This window comes from Mus caroli, unplaced genomic scaffold (assembly GCF_978045245.1).
Source record: "Mus caroli unplaced genomic scaffold, Mus_caroli_1 scaffold_8, whole genome shotgun sequence".
NCBI lineage: Eukaryota > Metazoa > Chordata > Mammalia > Rodentia > Muridae > Mus > Mus caroli.
The window spans coordinates 74,148,227-74,161,595 of NW_028227263.1; the positions used below are offsets into that span (position 1 = coordinate 74,148,227).

The window sequence follows — 13,369 nt, forward strand, 5'->3', positions numbered from 1 at the left end:
TCTCAGCTCTGCCTACACCATTCCTGCCTGGATGCTGCCATGCTCCCACCTTGATGATAATGGACTGAACCTCTGAACCTGTAAGCTAGCCCCAATTAAATGTTTTTTATAAGACTTGCCTTGTTGTGGTGTCTGTTCACAGCAGTAAAACCCTAACTAAGACAGGGGTGAAACTAATTTAAATACTTTGATGTGTTTCTCAAACCACCTAACCTAAGTATTTTGGCATTGCAAACGTGCAAGCATGCCAAGAAATCTGAAGTATTAATTCTTGTCCAAATCAGTTATGATCGCCCATCCATCCATCCATCCAACATCTTTTCACATCTGTGAAGGCCTACTGTGTGTGAAAAACTATGTTAAGCTAAGGTGTCAGTAGGCTTAATTATGCTTTATAGGAATCTTGAAGGAATTTGTGAACTCAAGAGATTAAATCATGATTAGACAACATATCAAAGGGGTAGCACCCAGAGGAGATGATGATGTATGTGATGGAAGAAATATTGTCAGGAATCTCTTAACTATCCAAATAGGAGATGACCACTTTTGGTGTTCTTGTTCTAGTATACAGATTCCCTTTCTTAGAATTCTATTGCTTGCATATTCCATTGCCAAGAAAGGTGAGGCTATAAAGAGAAGCTTCCAGTGCACACGGTTGGAAGATTACATATATAATGGATGCCTAGGGTATTCAGTACTCTCCTCTCTCTACTGTAGCCTCACTTTGGGAGAAGTTGTGAGTAATTTATAGCATTCCTCATTGCTTTATATTTATCTGGAAGTGGTTAAGACTGAGTCCATACTAACTTTATGCTTAAAACACAAAGGGATCAACTGGAGGGAAGCACACAGCCACTCAAAGGGTTAAAAAAGGATGAGCTTGAAACTCCACCCTATTTTCAAACCTCTAGGCATCTTTTTAAGACAATGAAAGAGGGGAATATTAGAGTTCTGGGCAGGAATAAGTTTGCAAAGATAGCCAGAACTTCCACCCACCTCTTTCCCCTTACAAGAGCCCTTGGGGTCTTTCTCAGTTTAAAATTCTTCATGATGAAAATCCATCTCACTAGATGGGCAGGTAATGCAACCTCCTCTCACAACAGCCTCCTTTCTTTGGGGCATTTGAGTGGAGCCATTCAGGTGCATGAAGTATACATAAGCAAGTGGGTAGGATTTCAAGTTTTGGCCATCGGTTGACTGTAATCCCTCCAGGTAGGTATTTAGTTAAGCTGAGAAAATCATGGAGAAAGGCAGCATGTTCTAGCATACCCCATTTACTATCTGGGCCATGGAGTATCAGAAGTATGAAATGAATTTTAGGGTATAAAAGAATGGCCTAGATGGAAAGTAGGCCTTCTCTGGCTGACTCAGCAACACTGTCTGATAACAAAAGGGCTATTTTTCAAAAATTTCTCAAAAGAACAAGTAGCTCCTATTACAGGTATTAAACACTGTAATTCAATCACAGTCCCTAACTGAACCTGCTCTTGCAATGTCATATGGAAGCCTGTTTGCCAGTCAAGGCAGGTACCTGCCCTGCCAACAAGGCCACCTGGGAAGGAGTCTCACAAAGACTCGGTGTGTGGGATCTGAATTGCCTAGCATTGAACCTGCCTTATAAATAATGACCAGGATCTGATTTGTGCCAGCAAGACATAGCATATTTAGAATTCTCTCTCTCTCTTTCTTTCTTCCTTTCTTTCTTTCTTTCTTTCTTTCTTTCTTTCTTTCTTTCTTTCTTTCTTTCTTTCTTTCTTTCTTTCTTTCTTCCTTCCTTCCTTCCTTCCTTCCTTCCTTCCTTCCTTCCTTCCTTCCTTCCTTCCTTCCTTTCTTTCTTTCTTTCTTTCTTTCTTTCTTTCTTTCTTTCTTTCTTTCTTTCTTTCTTCTTTTTTCTTTTGTTCTGGAAGGTGATTGTAAAACAACAGCTTTATACAACAGCCTGCCAGGCAGAGAACACTGGAAATATATCCAAGTATCCAGTGGACTAAGGACCTGATCCTCACTGAATTTAGAAGCTGGAAATAAAATGCATGAATCCTGGAGAGAGTGTCTGTATGAAGAAACTGGTTAAAAAAAAAAAAAACAAAAAAACCTGGGTATCTTAATTCTTCAGTGGTCACAGGGTTTGGAAGTTTTAAAACTTGAGGATCTAGTAAGCCCTGTGAATGCGATGAGATTGAATTCTTTTTTTTTTTTTTTAAATTAAGAGGACTTGACCAAGAAGAGAGAGGAGAGAATAAATTACAGAGAAAGTGAACAAGAGATCAGGGATATGATAGAATAAGGTCCAGAGCTGAACTTCCTAGAATAGTGAATTACTCGGGGAGAGTGGTAGGAGGTAGACCAGAAGGGTTATCCAGGGCCAGTTTGTGAGTGTGTTCACATGGATGGTTCCATTGTGTTCATAACCAGTAGCTCCTGCATGTTTTGAGCAGAATGTTAGGAAAAGACTTAATGGTTATGTGCAGGGTTATGTACAGTGGGGGCGGGGTTATATCAGTAGTTCATCCTATAACATTACCTACTGTGAGGTCTCAAACTTGGTACAAACAGCTGAGATGCCTCTTAGCATCACAAAGTGGATTCTGACTTCCAGGTTCTTCCAGCATTGCTACATGTTGCAGGGACCTCCCAGCTGGCAAATACTGCCCGCTACACTGAACTCTACAGCCCAGGTGCTGGGCTATCCTTTCCCTCAGCTCCTCTGGCCCTATATAACTCAACTGTTTTGGCTATACCATTCTCTTGGCTGGTCTTTTGGCCCAGGCCACCCCTCTTGGTTGACAGCTCCTCTCTTGCTCTCCCTCTCCATCTCTCCTCCCATGACCCAGCTTAGTCTGGCCATGTTCACTCTGGACCCTTCCTGATGCCTCTAGCTGTGCTTTACCTTTTATCTACAATCACCTTAATCCCCCACCACACTTACTTCTTTAATTTCTTTTTTTCTGTCTGATGCACCTTCACCTCAACCCAGCCCTAGGAGTACCCATGTCCTTTTAGTTTTGCTTTTAATCCACCTAGGTTTAGAGAATCAGTCTTGGAATGCAAATGTGAACCAAACCAGGTCCTTGTCTAGAGGAGCTTGTAAATGCCAAAAGAAGCATGCAGGAAGAGTCAATACCTGTGGTACAAGCTTCAAGAATGTCCATGAGCTACTGAGACCATTTATAGGACAGGCTGCATTGGCATTTGGACACAAGAAAGAGCTACTGAGACCATGATAAGCCTGGCTCTGTGGGATTTGGACTAGAACACAGCTAGGATCATGAAAAAAGGTTGAAAAGAAACACCCTAGGAGCGATCATTGTGATAAAAAGATGATGTCAACTTGGAAAAAGGTGGGCAGGGAGGGGCAGTCAGATACCTGAAATTGCTGAGATCAGCAAGAAGAGCAGAGGTCTAGGGAGGGCCCTGGCATATGGAGAACAAACATTAGAAGGATCAAGAAGAGAGATGAGCAGAGGGAAATGTGACAGATATAGGGACCAAAGAGAGAGAGGTCAGGAAAGGATTGGTCAGGGAAGAGTAATGAATGACAGTGAGCAAGGCAGCTTCTACAGCTTGGTGCCTTCCCAGGTGTGGGCAGGATGATGGAGGATGAAGTTTTCATCATCACTACTACACTAAATAAAGCAGTGTGAGGCACACAAGGCCATTGGTGATGCTCAGATGTGCTTCATTTTTCTTATCTCCAGTCCATCTGTGCTTTGACATCCTTTCTCTTGGGTACCCTGGTTTCCTTAGAGAACATCTCTATTCACGTTCACCTCCATCCCACTGCATCCTATCCACTCTTCTCATCTTATTCCACTCTAAACTCCTCTCTCCCTATCTCACACCACACAATGCTGCCATTCTTCATCTTCCCATCTCCATCCAGTTCCTTACTTCCATCTCACCCCACCTCGGCTGTCTCACTCACTGGGCTTCTAAAATATCCTATATGAACACTGTACCTCACTATGTGTGTGGTGCACAGCTTTGGTCATGTAGTATCTTTTTTACCTTTTATCTTTCCACTTTCTTTTCAGTGTAGAAAGTAGAAAGTTTCCAAGAGTTTGGAATCCAATGTTCTGAATAGAACTAGTTTCACTTTATAAGGAGGAATATGGGATTCTCTTTTACTGTCTGAAAGTTATAAAATCAAGTGTGCCTGACATAAACTGACAATGGATTAACCAGGGGAAGTGAAAGCAAATTCATTATATGAAGGGCAGGGTCAGGTGGATAACATCAAGAATGAGAATGGAGTGAGTAGCCATTATCACAGCTTGTGTCCCCCTCCTCATGGTAGCAATTTAGGTTAACTAAGGATAATGGAGGGAAAAAACCAGAAAATTGGCCAGGACAAAGTTTCCCAGGTTCTGAGCATGGGTTTAATTCTAGCTTTTCTCCCTGTGAGTTAATCTTCCTTGCTAAAGTAAGAGGAAGGAAGAAGCTCAGGGCAATACAAGCTTCTGAAAGGACTCCCCTTATCAGGTAAAGTAGCTCCAGAGGGGACCGCTCCCATTGCTTCTGCAGTCAGAGGAGCTGGGGTGGAGGCAGGAGGATGCCCCTAGTTGAGAACACTGGGAGGATCAACACATGCTTATAACTTTTTACTTGCAGCAAATCACCTATTACTGAGAACAGCTTTTTGGATATTGGCTTTCTCACCATAAAAGATGGCGGTAAAGATATTGCCAAGGATAGTAAGGAAAATCTTGTATTAGGATGCCCAGTACATGGTCTGGTTTGTTATGGGTACGCATTCAGTAAAAAGGATCTTTCTGGTTTCTTCTGCTATTAGACTCAATAACTAACAATTCGACCTGAAACATACACTTTTATTTTCAGTTTTCTCTCCTGTCTAGAGTAGAGAGTAAAAAATTCAGTGTAGGGTCCTCTCTGGCTCTAGCATGCACTTTCAGCTGTCTGAGTTACAGTTGTCTGTAACTCAATATTTGTTGAATAAATGGAAAAATGTGGTTAGGAACATAAAGGCATATGCAACAGAGAGGCACCTGTGATTTTACCCCATGCTTGACTAGAGAGGATGTGAGATTAAAGACTATCGATTGTCTAGAGCAGACACGGGACTGGATTCTCTCTTCTTTTATATTTAATAAACTCCAGGCCAGATGATGAGTGCGAAAAATTCATAAGGACCTGAGTTCCTTCCTCAGATCCTTCCTTGGATCCTCTTTTTTTTTTTTTTTTTTTTTTAAGGTCTGGGCTTAGTAGCCTATGCTAGGCTCATAATTCTAGTGAGGAGGAGGCAGAGAGACAGATCCCTAGATCACTGGCCAGCCAGACTAGTCTGCTTCCTGAGCTCAAGGAGGTTGGAGCAGGGACAGCGAGATGACTCAGGTGAGATGGCAAGTAAAAGTACTTGCCACCAAACCTGATGACCTGTGATTGACTGCCCAACAGCCCCAGGGTCAAAGAAGAGAAGCAACTGCCAAATGTCATCCTCTGACTTCCACATGTGCGCCGTGGCATGCATGCCTGCATGAGAGCACACAGAAAAATAACCACACACAAACACGAATAGAAGAATAAATGTTAAAAAAAAAAAGAGTTTTAAAAAGAAGTAGATAGCAACAAAGAAGACCAAAGAAGACCGACTGAGGTTGTCCTCTGGCTCTCATAGACGTGCACACGCCTACACACATACTAATCTAATGTGCACACACACACACAAACATTTGTGTGTGTGAATAGCCTCAGGGAGAGAAGAGTAAGCCAATATTCAGAGACCCATATGCCATTTCTTTAAAAGCTGTCAAATCTGTGTCTGAAAAATCATCTGTATGTTTTCCGCGGTGACAAAGGCGACACATTTACGTCTCCTACAGGACATTAAACCCCACAAGCAAAGTAAATGCCTCATGACAGATGATTGATAGCCCTTTCCCCTGACAGCCTCTGGCACAAAAATCTCCCCTCACACCGGTCTCCAGAGGTAGCTAGAACAACAGCTGAAAGAGCCAGCTTGCTCTCTCTGACACGGTGCTATGTAGGCCTAAGCATGCGCACACCATAAACACGTAACATTCAATTGACCTTTAGCTTATCTATAAACGCAGAATGAGCTGCGTGGACCCCGATCCACCAAGGAACCATTTCAGGGGAATTTATTTCCTCTACTATCCATAAAAATAAATTGCTCTTCACAAAGGGGAGACAAAAACATATACTCCCTTCCCTTAATAAGATTATTATGAAGGAATGGTTTCTCTGGGCAATCATTACTAGGAAACATGCTGTGAAGTTTTTATCCTCTGTGCTGCCCCCCTCAGATTGGCAGGAGCACCACAAGGAAGGCCCCAAAGGGGTGGCTGTTCTTCTCTTTGTGCTGGTTCAGTGAGTCACGGGGTCACGTGGTTCTAATGTAGATGAACTTTTCCTGCAATGTTGGCCTTCACGGTTTTCTCTATGTATTAGCCCCGAACAGATGGAACACGTAGAGATAGTTTTAGACAGAGAACACTGCATTTAGGCATACATGCACTCTCACACAGATTTAGACAGAGAACACTGCATTTAGGCATACACGCACTCTCACACAGAGACACTCACACTGTGTGGGCCCTGTGCCCTGCTGGTGATGGAGCGAACTTCCTCTATCATCCTTAGAAAAGACAAGGAAGCTTCCTCCAGCTCTGAGGTGTGCCGATGGCCTTCATTTTCATGCTTGTTCAGCTGCTGCCTGGCCAGAGAGACGACAGAGGAAGCCCTGCTGGGCCAGAATGAGATGAACCCTAGTGGTTCCCTCTTGTTCCTGGGGTTCCTGTTCTGCAATTCCCAATGGATATCTGAAGTCAGTAGCAAACCAGTAGGTACTGCGTGTTTCCCTACACATACATGTCTGGGTTTACACTTAGTCTATAAAACAGGCACTATAAGGCATTTACAACAGAATCTAATAATATTATCTGACTATACTGGGGTATCAGTGATTTAAAGCTTATGGATCACTTATTTCTGTATTTTTTCTAGTTGATATTTTTGGATGATGGTTAACCTTGTGTAATTGAAGCAGCACAAGACAATAATACAGAGAAAGGAGCACTTTTGTATTCTGCATTCAATGTCGGCTAAGAGAACACCGTGTAGACCTCCACAGTGAGCTGCTATCTCTTTGGAAATGTAGAAATTAGGGTTCAGACCCATGAGCCACTGGGCTGAGACCCTATGCTAAGGTGGAATAGAGCTGGGAGGGTCGCTTCTCATCAAGCTCCGGGAGAGAAGACTTCCCTTGTAAGCAGCACTGTGGTAATGGCGGTGAAGACCAGAAGTTCAGAGGGCTAGCCACATACAGTAGCCATGTACCCAAGGCAAGAGAAGCTCCCAATCTCTTGGAAGAAGCAGGGCCATCTTGTCAGAGAGAACTTGAAATGTATTTGAAGTTAAAAGACAAAAAGATATCCTTTCTCGTAGATGAGCTGTGTTCTGCAGAATCTTAGAATTTCTGTTAATGTAAGCTGGGAACAAACAGATACTAATATTAAGAAGTCTAGGACCAAGTCTTTAAATATGACTTATATTTTACTTTACCTCACTGTGTATGTTTGTGTTAAATGCATGTGTGTGTGGTGCCTATGCACATATGGAGGGTAGAGGTCAACAATGAATGTCTTCTTCGATTGTTCTTCACCTTAACTTTTGAGACAGGATGTCTCACTGAATTTGGGACTTCTCAGTTGGATGGGTTATAGCACTAGAACTCCCGAGGAGCCTTCTTGTCTCCTGGTGCTGGAGTGATGGGTGTGTGACACTATACCCAGATTCTATTTGCTAGGGATCCTAACTGAGCATCATCATTTCACAGTGAGCAATTTTGCCCATGGAGCTATCTTATCAGCCCTCACTTTGGTATATGTATATTTAGAATTAAAACGATGCTTTCAAATAAAAGTAAACATCTAAAAATCACCTATAGTCTATAGGTTAATAATCTGAATGTTAAGAGATAATCATGAATTAATTTGCTAGATTTTGCCTATACAAAATGTATGTTTTATCTATCTATCTATCTATCTATCTATCTATCTATCTATCTATCTATCTATCTATCTATCTATCTATCCATTATCTATGTCTGTCTCCCTCTCCCTCTTCCCCTCCCCCTTCCCTTCCCCCTCCCCCTCCCTCTGTGTACAGATGCTGGTGGAAGCCTAAAAATGATATCAGATACCGTGGATCTGGAGTTACAGGCTGTTGTGAACTTCTCCATTTAAGTGCTAGGAAATTACTATGTGTCCTCTGCAAGAGCAATAGGTATTCTTAATCACTAAGTTGACTTTCTAGCTCCCTTATTATTTATAATTGATATGTTTTTGCCTAATTATTCATCAAGGTATTTTCTCCTAGTGTATCAAAGATTCATTTATTTGTATTTTGTGTGTGTGTGTGTTTATCCTATATCTATGTGAGTGTGCTTTTGTGGCTGGTGCCCAAGTAAGGCAGAATAAATCAGTTCTCCTGACCCTGGAATCACAGATTGTTATGAGCTGCTATGTGAATGCTGCACATCTAATACAGATCCTCTGCAGGGGCAACATCTGCTCTTCACCATGGAACCGTCTCTCCAATGACCTCTCCTGGTGTTTAATAAATAGCCCTGTATGTGCACTTATGACCTTTGCCTCTTTCTCCTAGGGTATATGATTACATATTTTCCTCTTTAATTTTATTATTCTTAGTAAAACGCTCTGTCCAAGAGAACTGATGTATTCCTTGAAGACTATTTAATAAGCCCATTATAATATCAATATTTGGGAGGTGGAGGATGGATAATCAGGAGTTTAAGATCATGCTCAGCTAAGTAACAAACTTGAGAAAAGCTTAGGCTATACGAGACCCTGTCTCAAAATGTATATACAAGGGCCATTTGGCAAGTAAACTTTTTTACTTGGTCATTTTTCCTCTTTTAATAAAGTGGGCTTGGAGGCATTTCAATGGATACATAAAATTATCCATATTTACCAGGTGACATCAGTACATATGGGCAATGTGTAGTGATCAGACTAGGGTATCTGGTACACACACACACACACACACAAAACAGTTCAAACATCTATCTATCTATCTATCTATCTATCTATCTATCTATCTATCTATCTATCTATCATCTATCTATTTCTATTCTATCAGTTAAAAAATTGTGTATATATACATATACATATGTATATATATATATATACACACACACACACAGACACCCACACACATATATAAATATGTGTGTGTGTGTCAGTTCAAATATTTGTCATTTCTTTATATTTCTGTAACAAAATTACCTGAAATAAACTATAAAGCAGAAAGTTCTATTTTGCTTACAGTGTTGGAGACTTTACTCTGTGATCAGATGGACTGACTGCTTTGGGGCCTTGAGTGAGATGCGCATCATGGCAGAGATTACAGAGTGGAAGAAAACAATCAAGTCTGGTAGCCAGGAGGCCAGGAAGTAAGAGGAGGGGAATGGAGGGCTTGCAGGGTTCCCTCGAGGGACATGCTTTCCACACGCTAATTTCCTTCCTTTAGGACACACTTCTTAAATATTCCACTGTCTCTCAGAGGTGGCTCTAGGGACTCCAGTTTTAATTCATGGGCCTTTAGGGCACAATCAAGATCCAAATTAAGAAAAACAATCTGAGCTATAGCATCTCCCAGCAGCCATTTTGAAACATATCATTAGTTTTCAGCCACAGTTGCTCTGGAATCAGATATTAGCAGTCATTCCTCCTAACCACGTGTTGAATATATTGCCTCTTCTGAATAACTGCTACATGCTTTCTTCAGCAGTCTGCTGGGGTGTGCTCAAGCTGGCCGCCATTACTAGGGAAGTCTCCATCATTTTCTTTTTGTTTGTTTGTTTTGGTTTTTTTGTTTTTGTTTTGTTTTGTTTTTTAAAAATATTTTTATTAGGTATTTTCCTCATTTACATTTCCAATGCTATCCCAAAAGTCCCCCATACCCTCCCCCCCCTGTTCCCCTACCCTCCCACTCCCACTTTTTCATGCCTGTTTTAATTAAAGAAAAACCAACTGTGCTCTCAAAATCACAACAGCACCACTACCAACATTGTTTTCTTGTTCCCTATTTCTTTAAACATAAAAAAAATACACACAGAACAAATTAAGAAAGCCAAATGTATGAAGCAAACTCCATTGAGAGATATCCAGCCAGGGCCCCTTCATGCATTTCTACCGTCCTCAGAGTCATTCTTTGTCACTATTTGGACCTGTTGGCTTTTTTTGTATTTAATACAAGGGAATATGATTCATGCAGGTAAACATTTGCATTTCATGTTTACCATGGGAAACTTTAAGTTAATAGTTAGCTTTGTTAATAGAAAACAATGTTTATGCATGCATAATTTTAAGATTTAGTTTTTAATTTTTATTTGGAAATGTATGTATGTATGTATGTATGTATGTATGTATGTACGTATGTATGGGCATGTACCCGTGGTTGCCAGAGGAGGTTGGATAAGTGTGTCAGATCCCATGAAACTGAAGTTAAAAAGAGCTGTGAGACTTAGAATGTGGATTCTGGGGACTGCACTTAGGTCCTTTGAAAGAGCAGCAAGGGTCTCAATTGCCAAACTATCTCTGCAAACCCACAAGCACACATTTATGTATGTATGTATGTATGTATGTATGTATGTATTTATTTATTAGCATTTTCTCTTTCATATGTATAGTTCCATAGTATAACAGTTTTTCTTCATCTTACTTTTCTACCTAGCAGACTATCCCAGAGGCTGCTTTCTTCAAGATGTCAGGAGCATCTTCACATCTTTTCAAGGTGACATAGCACCCTCTGTGTGATTGCAGCATGGTTTATAGCTCCATGTTGATAGACTGAAGAAAGCCCAGTCTTTTGTTACTATAAATACACTAGGTTAAACACCCGTGCACATATTTCTTTTCCTAGTTTTGGCAGTGCACTTTTGGGATATAATCCCAGAATGTGGATAGGGGTGTCAAAGTATGCATGTCTCTAAAATCTTGCTAATATAAGAGGGTTAAACAGAACCCAGTTCCCACCCATAGGGGCTAAAAGGCTTTACTTTCTTGTCAGGCACATGTAAGAGTTGTTGTTCCCCACAGGCATGCTAAGAGGCATGTTGCCCAAGTGTCTACATTTTTAATGATTTGACCTATTAAATGGAAAGTGGAATCTTAATATAGTTTAAATTTATATTATTCTTCTCAGGTGCGGTTTTAAGCATCGTTCTCTTAGAATTAAGGACACAAGGTTTTTCTGTTCATCTTTTTATGATTCTTTCTCATTTTTGCTTCATACTTAAAATATGCCATTCATCTAAGTTTTTGTACTTAGGTAAGATGTTTTCTTATAGAAATCATAATACAAACAGGGGTGGGTGGAGCAGATAGTGTTCGAGGCTAAAAAAGCACAGTAACAAAGAATGCCAGAGGAGGGCAGCTAGACATCAAAGTTGGAAAACAGTCTTGTTTTGGAGTCTAGTGATAGAATTTCTGCACTGGACACACAAGGCCACCAAGCTCTGAACTCAGCTACCCTTTCAATCTTAAACATCTCTGTCATTTTCTATAGTGGCATCTTTGTCATGGCTGTTAAAAATGCAGCTGACAGTGAGAGGTCCCTGCCATACTAGAGATATTCTAAAGTTTGAGTAAGTGGTGGCTACACATGTACATTGCTTCTGAAAATTGACCATGTGTACATCAAATTGTATGCAAATTAAACCTTATAATTATGTACGATACTTATACCAGAAATTATGATGCAGTTCAGGATCAAGTATTCTGCCTTTTCTTTATTTTGAGTTAATATGTACTGTACCTTTTCTAAAGCTCTGTCCTACAAATTTAAAATCATGGTACATGTATTTGCATATTAACCATCTATTCAAAAAGCATATCCATCAGAATTACATACATACTACATGTATATTTATAAAATTTTCATAATGCTTTATCTAACAGTATTGTTTCCATGTGTATAGTTCTCTTTACCAAACAAAGAACAGTGATCAGAACAGAAATTATATGATCTATTTTAGTATTCTCAATTCATTTTGGAACACAAAATGCCGAGAAAATACTCAATAGATAGTTTACAAACCCGTTTATAACTATAAATGGACACTGTGAAAGGCTGATAGAATGTTGCTTGAGATATAAATTGAGAGAATGTCCTGAAAAGTAAAATATCAAGCTGAAAAGTTAATGTTTAATATATTAACTCTTGTAAAGAGTACTCATTACACTGGGGCTGGAGAGGTGGCTCAGTGGTTAAGAGCAATGACTGCTCTTCCAGAGGTCCTGAGTTCAATTCCTAGCAACTACATGATGTCTCACAACCGTCTGTAATGGGATCTGATGCCCTTTTCTGGTGTGTCTGAAGACAACTGCAGTGTACTCATAGACATTAAAAAGTATTCATTATATTTGAAGAACTGTATTAAACCCAGTAGGAGCCGGGCGGTGGTGGCACACACCTTTAATCCCAGCACTTGGGAGACAGAGGCAGGTGGATTTCTGAGTTCAAGGCCAGCCTGGTCTACAAAGTGAGTTCCAGGACAGCCAGGGCTATACAGAGAAACCCTGTCTCAAACAAACAAACAAACAAAAACAAAAACAAACAAACAAACAAACAAAACTCAGTAGGACTTTGTGATACCCAAATTCGTGCAGTAGATATTGTTTTATTCTACAGATGACAATCTGAGACTTACTGAGTTCATGCACCCTGGTCAAGGCCACCGAACTTCAAGTCAAATTTGCTCTGATGACCTCAGAGAATGCATTCTTTTTTTTTTATGATATTCTCTTCATTTATTTGCTCTCTTTCACTTATTCACGAGGCTGGGGAAGAGAAAAATGGTACACCGAAGTCGCAGACGTTTAGGCAAAAGAGGAATTTGCCGTCGTATCTACCAGGCCACGATTCTGCTGGGAGGCCTCTCTGGAAGGGCTCTGGCCAGGTTCAAGCAAACGCCCTGGGTTCTTTGTTTCCGTCACAGAAACATCATGACAGTTCCTTTCTTTCCAATCTGCCAGGCCTCCAAGGGGAAGAAGCAGATAATGATCCGGTCCTGGTCCAGGGACAGCTCCTCTCCTCGGTGAGGAGCTTGAAGAAGCTGGCACTGTGAATGCGGTTCTGCTCCGCGGTGCCCACAACACCGATGGAAGAGACCAGAAGGTGAGCACAGGGCTCTGTGGATTTGTTCATCAACAGGGTCATGCCAGGTCGTATCGTAACGCTCACGCGGTCTTCGGGTTTGTCCGGGATGGTGGCTGTGGCCGCACACAGCGGGTTCTCCAGCCCCGCGGGTATGCGGCTAACCCGCAAGTTTGTTTCCAACTCAACGAATGGCATGTTAGGGGGAGAA

The 13,369-nt window shown here is 41.0% G+C and overlaps 1 pseudogene; it reads right to left on the bottom strand.

The window, feature by feature from the left end:
* Positions 1-12,783: 12,783 nt before the first annotated feature.
* On the bottom strand, positions 12,784-13,369 carry LOC110299264 (D-dopachrome decarboxylase pseudogene; annotated as a pseudogene).